The following is an 8,097-nucleotide window of genomic DNA, read 5'->3' as shown; positions in this document are numbered from 1 at the left end:
TCTCCTGCTTTGTTCTTCTTTTTCAAAATTGCTGCAGCTATTTGGGGTTGTTTAAGGCTCCATATAAATTTCTGAATTCTGTGTTCTATATCTGTGAAATATGTCACTGTTACTTTATTAGGGATTGCACTGAATCTGTAAATGTATTTGGGTAGTATGGCCATTTTGATGATGCTAATTTTTCCAATCCATGAGCATGGTACATGCTTCCATTTGTTTTTGTCTTCCTTAATTTCTTTCCTCAGTGTTGTATAGTTTTCTGAGTACAGGTCTTTTACCTCCTTGGTTGGGTTTATTCCTAGGTACTTTATTTTTCTTGTTGCCATATCAAGTGAGATTTATTTCCTTATTTCTGTTTCTGATATTTCATTGTTGGTGTACAAAACTCCTTTGATTTCTGAATATTGACTTTGTATTTCACTGTTTTGCCAAATTCATTTATTAGGTCAAGTAGTTTTTTGGTGGAGTCTATAGGAATTACTAAGTACACTATCATGTCATCTTCAAATAATGACAGTTTTACTTTCTCTTTCCCAATTTGGATACTTTTTAGTTCATTCTTTTGTCTGATTGCTGTGGCTAGGACTTCCAGTGTTATATTAAATAGTAATAGTGAAAGTGGACATCCTTGTCTTGTTCCTGATTTAGTGGGAAAGCTCTAAACTTTTGCCCATTGAGTATGATGTTGGCTGTAGGTCCCTCATATTTGGTTTTTATTATGTTAAGGAATTCTCCCTCTATTCCCAATTTGCTGGGTGTTTTTATTATAAATGGGTGCTGTACCTAATTAAATGCTTTTTCCACATCTATTGATATGACCATGTGATTTTGTCTTTAGTTTTGTTTACGTGGTGTATCATATTTATTGATTTGTGAATATTGTACCATCCTTGCATGTCTGGAATGAATCCCACTTTATCATGGTGTATGACTTTTTAATGTATTGCTGGATGTGGTTTGCTATATTTTGTTGAGGATTTTAGCATCTAAGTTCAGCAGCAATATTGGCCTGAAGTTTTCGTTCTGTGTTATGTCTTCATCTGGTTTTTGGATTAGGAAGATGCTGACTTCATAAACAGAGTTTGGGGGTCTTTCATCCTCTTGGATATTTTGGAATAATATGTGGAAGATGGAGCTTAGCTTTTCTTTAAATGCTTTCTAAAATTCTCCTGTGAAACCATCTGGCCCAGGGCTCTTGTGTGTCAGAAGCTTTTTGATTACTGTTTGAATTTCATCAGGTGTTATTGGCCTGTTTGGGCTTTCTGATTCTTCTTCATTGAGTTATGGCAGATTATATTTTTATAGAAAATTTTTCATTTCACTTAGCTTTTCAAGTTTCTTGGCATATAATTCTTAGTAATTTCTTACAATCCTTTGTGTTTCTCTGATATTAGTTGTAATCTCTCCTCTTTCATTTCTGATTGTGTTTACTTGTGTCCTCTTATGAGCCTGCTTAAAAGCTTGTCAATTTTGTTTGTCTTTTCAAAGAACCAGTTCCTAGATTCATTGATCCTTAGAATTGTGCTTTTACTCTCTATGTCATTTACTTCTACTCTGATTTTGGTTATTCCTTCCTTCTACGTACTCTGGGCTGTCTTTGTTGCTGTTCCTCCCATTCTTGTAGGTGTAGGGTTATGTTGTTTATTTGAAATGGTTCTATCTTTTTAGGTAGAGTTGTATCACTATGAACTGTCTCAGGACTGCTTTCACTGTGTCCCATAAGTTTTGGGTTGCTGTATGTTCATTTTCATTTGTTTATAGAAACCTTTTGATTTCTTCCCTAATTTCATTCTTGACCCATTCATTGTTTAATGGCATGCTATTCAGTCTACATAATTTTTACTGTTTTAAGTTTTTTTCCTGAGTTTTTTTTCTAGATTCAGTCCCTTGTGGTCAGAGAAAATGCTTGATAAGATTTCAATTTCCTTGAATTTGTTGAGGCTTGTTTTGTGTCCTATCATGTGGTCTATCTTTGAAAATATTCCATGTGTATTTGAAAAGAATGTGTATTTTGCTTCTTTGGGATGAAGGGTTCTCTATATAGATCATAAAGTTATTTCATCTAGGACATTCTTCGATGCCACAATATCTTTGCTGATATTTTGTTTGGAAGATCTGTGCATTTTCAGCAGTGTGGTGTTAAAATCCCCTGTATAAGTGTGTTGCTGTCAATATCTTTCTTGAAGTCCTCCAAGATTTTCTTTATGTATGTGGGTGTTCCTGTGTTGGGTCCATATATATTTACAATGTTTATGTATTCTTGATGGATTTTCCCCTGAGGGATATGAAGTGACCTTCTTGGTCTCTTTTTATGGCCCTTTTTTGAAGTCTGTTTTGTTTGGTATGAGTATTGCTACCTTGGCTTTTTTTTCCTGTCTATTTTCTTGGAATATTTGTTTACAGCCCTTAACTCTTAGTCTGTGTAGGTCTTTTATTCCGAGGTGGGTCTCTTGTAGGCAGCATAAGTGTGGGTCATGATTTCTTATACATTCAGCTATTCTATGTCTTTTAATTGGGACATTTAATCCATTACTTTTAAGGTTATTACTGATAGGTACTTATTCATTGCTGTTTTTCATACATGTGTTCTTCTCTGTCTCACTGTTTTTCTTCCTGTTCTTATAGCAGACACATTAACATCTATTGTATAGCTGAATTGGAGGAGGTGTATTCTTTGAGAATTCTTTTGTCAAGGAAACTCTTCAGTTGGCCTTCAATTTCATTTGAGAGCCTTGCTGGATAGAGTATTCTTGGTTGCAGGCCTTTGGTTTTCATTACTTTGGAGTGTAGTCTGTGTTTTTCAAAGTACCAACCTATAGAGAAGATGTAAGAGATGCTTTGGATATGTATTGTTTTAACCATGATATTTCACTCAAGTAGTCACATTTTAGAAAGTATAGAAAAAAGATAAGACTCTTTTTGAGGGGGAAGGATTGCAAGTTGGTTCTGAAATGCAGTGAGCTTGTGCAAGGTCAGATTATAAGATATAGTGAGTGTAAAGGCTAGAAAATAAGTGCAGTATGCGAGAAAATAGAGTTAACCACAATGGTAATAAAATTCCAGAAACAGTGAAGTGAGCTAAATCGGGGAGTGGTGCTCTGTAGTATTTATAATTGTATGGAACAAAAATTATTTACAACAGTAATGGAACAACCATCATATGACAGAATATATGTGATCTGAATAACAAGAATAGGAAATACATGGCCTCGAGTAGTGTGCTATTGACACACAATTGAAGTGAAACATGGAACATTAAAAATATACTATGAAAGAGAGAAGAAGGAAAACCAGTCAAACAATGCAATTAATGAACAAAACAAAGAGGACTAAACAGAAAGAAGAGAAATGAAAATCCAATAAAATAAAAGATGTAAAAATAATTAAAAATATAATAATACAAATAAACAATAACTTGCAAGTTGTCTGGAATAGCAAATTGAAATTTGTCTCACTGTCTCAGTTGTTGATATGATCCCTCTTAGGGTCTAACTCTAGCCCTTTCACAGCTCCAGGTTTTATCATCTCACTTGTGGAAAGAAAGAAAGGAAGAAAAGAAAGGAAGGAAGAAAAGGAAGAAAGGAAGGAAGGAAGGAAGGAAGAGAGAAAGAGAGAAAGAGAGAAAGAGAGAAAGAAAGAAAGAAAGAAAGAAAGAAAGAAAGAAAGAAAGAAAGAAAGAAAGAAAGAAAGAAAGAAAGAAAGAAAGAAAGAAAGTATTCTGTTAGCTTTAAACTGACCAGGACAGTTCTGCTGGTCTTCCTGGCTACAGCAGGCTGAGCAGGGATTGGTTTTGTTTTTTTTTGTTCTTGTGGTTTTTCAGAGATGGGGGCCAGATCTGAGCTGCCCTCTTTGCAGTTGTCTAGCCTTCAGCCTAGTCCCTCAGGTGGCTCCCCAGCCCCTCAGTGCTCTTCTATACCTGGTCTATGCCTTTACTCCACCAGTTGTGCTGTTTGGGGGGTACACCAATTAGGTCAATTCACACACCAACTTCTCTGTCTTTACTGACCTTGATGCTATGGACTCTCAGAGTCTCTTCAGGGTATTTCGGCTCCCCCACTGAATTACGTCTTTCTGGGAATTACTGACTCCTTGAATCCTGCTGCTTTCCTCTGTGGGGGTGTCTCTGCCTTCCTCTTAGCGAGTCAGTTGGCCCCACAGGGTGGAGACACCACTATGGATGTTGCAGCTGACAGGAGCACATGACTCCTCTGCTGCTGTGCCAAGGGCAGTGGGGTCAGGCACATTGTACCTCTGGGTGATGGGGTCAGGAAGTCTCTGTCCATGGGGCTGGGGATGTGAGTTCTCGGCCTCTGCTGCTGGGGTGGTGTGGGCACCCACTGGGCTGTAGGTTTGGGTGCACACTATCTCTGGGGCTTAGAATGTGAGCTCTCACACCTGCTACTGCAGTGGGAATGCAGTTATGGGGCACTGGTGTTTGGCAGGCGCTGGCTTCCATTGCTGCAGCAGCAACCTCAGTAGGGTGGTGGGAGGCTGGGTTGGTGGCACACCACTGGGATCTTGGGAGTGGCTGGGCACCCTCCACCACTGCAGTTGGGGGTAGGGGCATAGCCACAGTCCTGGAAGCAGAGGCAGGCCCAAGACCAAGGCTGCAGAGACTGCACAGGCACATCTGGGAGAGGCAGGAGTGGCTGCTGTTGGAGAATTCCCTAAATAGCCACTTAGTGCCTCTCTCTCTTTTTTTTTTTTTTACTTGAAAAATTTCTCCTACTCAACCTGCCACTCCAAACAAGTGCCTGGCCTCTCACAGAGTCCAACTCTACAACCAGACCAGGGACTATCCAGGTCAGGGCCATTAAAGCCCAGCTTTTCCTAGCTGGAGTTCACAGTCTCTACAGGTGCAAAGTTCCCTCATGTGTCTGCCACTTTGCCCCTATTCCCCCCAGCAACTTTAAGCATCCAGGTCCATCCTGGTGCTGCTCAAACCTCCTTGTTTGGCAGGGGAGAGCCATTGGCCTAGCTCTCTTCCAAGAATCCTGATGCAGACCTGGTAGGTGCTAGGTCTGGGTATGCAGCTGCCCTGGTCCTTTTGCTAGTCCCAGGGACCTTATTGTCCCAAAGCAATCTCCTTACCATCTGATTTTTCAATGTCTTCTACAGTTTTGGCCTCCCATTTTAATATATGCTGGGATACCATTGGCTGTTCACTCTGTTCCTCAGAAGATCAGCTAGATGTTTCAACCATGCATTGGGGGAAGTGGACTCTACTCCCACATATCTTGCTGCCATCATACGGTCTTTTACTTTTCATTGTTTTTATTTAGATTATATACTCCTTATCACATTATTGTGATTCCAAATCCTGCACAGCACTCTTCCCTGGTCTTACTCCATTTCACTATTGTCCTGAAATGTATAACTGTTGTGGTCAACTTTATTCTCTTGCACATTATGCCATGTTTCTTCCCCTTATCCTTACTGTATCTCACCATCAAGCCTTGCATAACTGCTGTGCTTTCTAAAGTCATCTCACAGTCTCCTTCCCTTCTAATAAGAGTCTTATATCTTTTTCACCTTTTATAAAAAGTGGCTAGTTGGGTGAAATATCATGGTTATTGCTGCACTTCTCCAAAAGATCTCCTACCTGTTCTCTACTTGCTAGTACTTTAAATCCTACAGAATACTTTTCCACTGTTTTACTCTGACTTGCATTTGCTCTGTCCCTGATCATGTACAAGATAAGGTGGGAGTTGTGAAAACCAGTAAACCCACTGGAGGAGAAAACATACCAGCAAAGAAGCCACCAACAGGTAAATCCAAGTACAATAAGAGAACCCACAAAAACAGAAGAATGGACAACCTGAGAGTATCCAGATAATGGGATCATACCACTGAGTTCCACAGAATTCCTACCACATAACTTCATCCTATGAAGACCTGTCAAAATAGAGTATCTGGAATCACAGAATCAAACAAAAAAAATCACCTAAAATGTGTAGACAAAGAAAGAACCCCCAATTGAAGTAATGGAAGAATCCCCAGTAAAAGAGCTAAATGAAGTAGAGGCAAGCAAACTATCAGATACAGAGTTCAAAAGAATGGTTAAATAGGTGCTAAAGGAATCCACAGACAACTACAAAAAAATGAGTAAGAACTACAACAGTATGAAAAAGGAAATAGAAACTATAAACAAGAACCAGGAAGAAAAGAATAATACAATATCTGAAATTTTAAAAAAAATACACTAAAGAAACTATAAGCAGGCTGGATGAAGCAGAGGACAAAATTACTGAGGGGAAGACAAGGTAGAAAGAAACACACAGGTAGTAAAGCTGCATGAAAAAAAGACTAAAACTATGAAGATTATTTAAGAGTTTTACAAGAGAACATGAAACACAGCAACATTGGAATCACAGGAATACAAGAAGGAGAATCAAAGAAGCTAGGAATAGAAACCCTGTTGAAAAATTAATGACAAAAAAATGTCCATAACTTGTAGAGGGGCAAAGCCATCAAGTTTAGGAAGCACAGAAGGCCCCAATCAAGATGAACCCAAAGAGGCTTACTCCAAGATACATCATAATTAAAATGCCAAGTTTTAAAGGTAAAGATAAAATATTAAAAGTAGCAGGAAGAAACAAGAAATAACACACAAGTGAACTCAAATAAGTCTAGCAGCTGATTTCTCAACAGAAACACTATAAGGCAGAAGGGGATGGTAAGAAATATTCCAAGTGATTCCTAGGCCTTCAACAAAGACTACTCTACCCAGCAAAGATCTCAATTAAAAGGAAAAGTGAAATGAGGAATATCCCAGACAAAGGAAGGATGAAAGAATACACACAACTTCACCAAACCAGCAATGCAAAATATGCTAAAGGGAATGCTTTAAGAAGAGGAAGAAAAAGAGTGCATAAAAGAGGAACACATATACAAAGAAAATGAATAAGTTCTTATCAATAATAACCTTAAATGTTAATGGATTAAATGTCCCAATCAAAAGAAATCTGGTAGCTCAATTCATAAGAAAATATAACACGCACATATGTTTCTCTATAAGACACCCACCTCTGAATAAACACCTACACAGACTGAAAGTGAGGGGTTGGAAAAAAATTCTAAGAAAATGAGCAGGAAAAAAAGCTGGTGTAGCATTACTCATATCAGACAAAATAGGCTTCAAAACAAAGGTAAACAAATAAGAGACTTTGAAGGACATGTCATAATACTCAAGGGAAGAATCCATCAAGAAGACATAAATATTGTAAACATATATGCATCCAAAATAAGAGCACCCAAATACATGAGAAATATCTTGGAAGACTTCAAGAAAGGTACAGACAGCAGCATATGTACAGTAGTGGATTTTAACAACTCATTTTCAAAAATAACTAGCTCTTCCAAACAAAATATCTACAGACACTGTGGCATTGAACAATACCCTAGATAAGATGGACTTAGCACATATATATATAATCTCTCTCTCTCTCTATATAATTATATATCTTTATATATATATATAAATAACTATATATTATATAAATAAATTAATATATATATTAATTTATGATTTATAATTATATATATATATCTATATATTATATAAATATATATATAAAAATAAAATATTTTATATATTATATAAATAAAAAAAATAAATATATAATTTATATATTTATATAATATATATATATATATAATCTTTAATCCCAAAGAAGCAAATTGCACATTCTTTTCATTATTACAAGGAACATTTTCAAAGATAGAATATATGATGGGACATAAATCAAGCCTGAACAAGTTCAACAAATTGAAATAATATCGAACATTTTCTTAGACAGGAAGGGTCTGAATCTAGAAACCAAACTCAAGGAAAAAAATTCAAATACACTTAAATCTGTGGAGATAGAATAGCATGCTATTAAACAATGAATGGGTTAAGAATGAGATCAAGGAAGAATCAAGTTTCTAGAAAAAAAATATAAATGAACACACGTCAGTCCAAAACATACAGGACACAGTGAAGGCAGTCTTGAGAGGAAAGTTCATAGTGATACAGGCCTACCTAAAAAAGAGAAATATTTAAAATAAACAACCTGACCCTAAATCTACAAAAACTGGAGGAACAAAGTTAAACAA

The sequence above is a fragment of the Phyllostomus discolor genome, chromosome 9 (genome assembly GCF_004126475.2).
Source record: "Phyllostomus discolor isolate MPI-MPIP mPhyDis1 chromosome 9, mPhyDis1.pri.v3, whole genome shotgun sequence".
NCBI classification, from domain to species: domain Eukaryota; kingdom Metazoa; phylum Chordata; class Mammalia; order Chiroptera; family Phyllostomidae; genus Phyllostomus; species Phyllostomus discolor.
The sequence above is the reverse complement of the archived record's forward strand: the minus strand, read 5'-3'. Positions refer to the sequence as shown.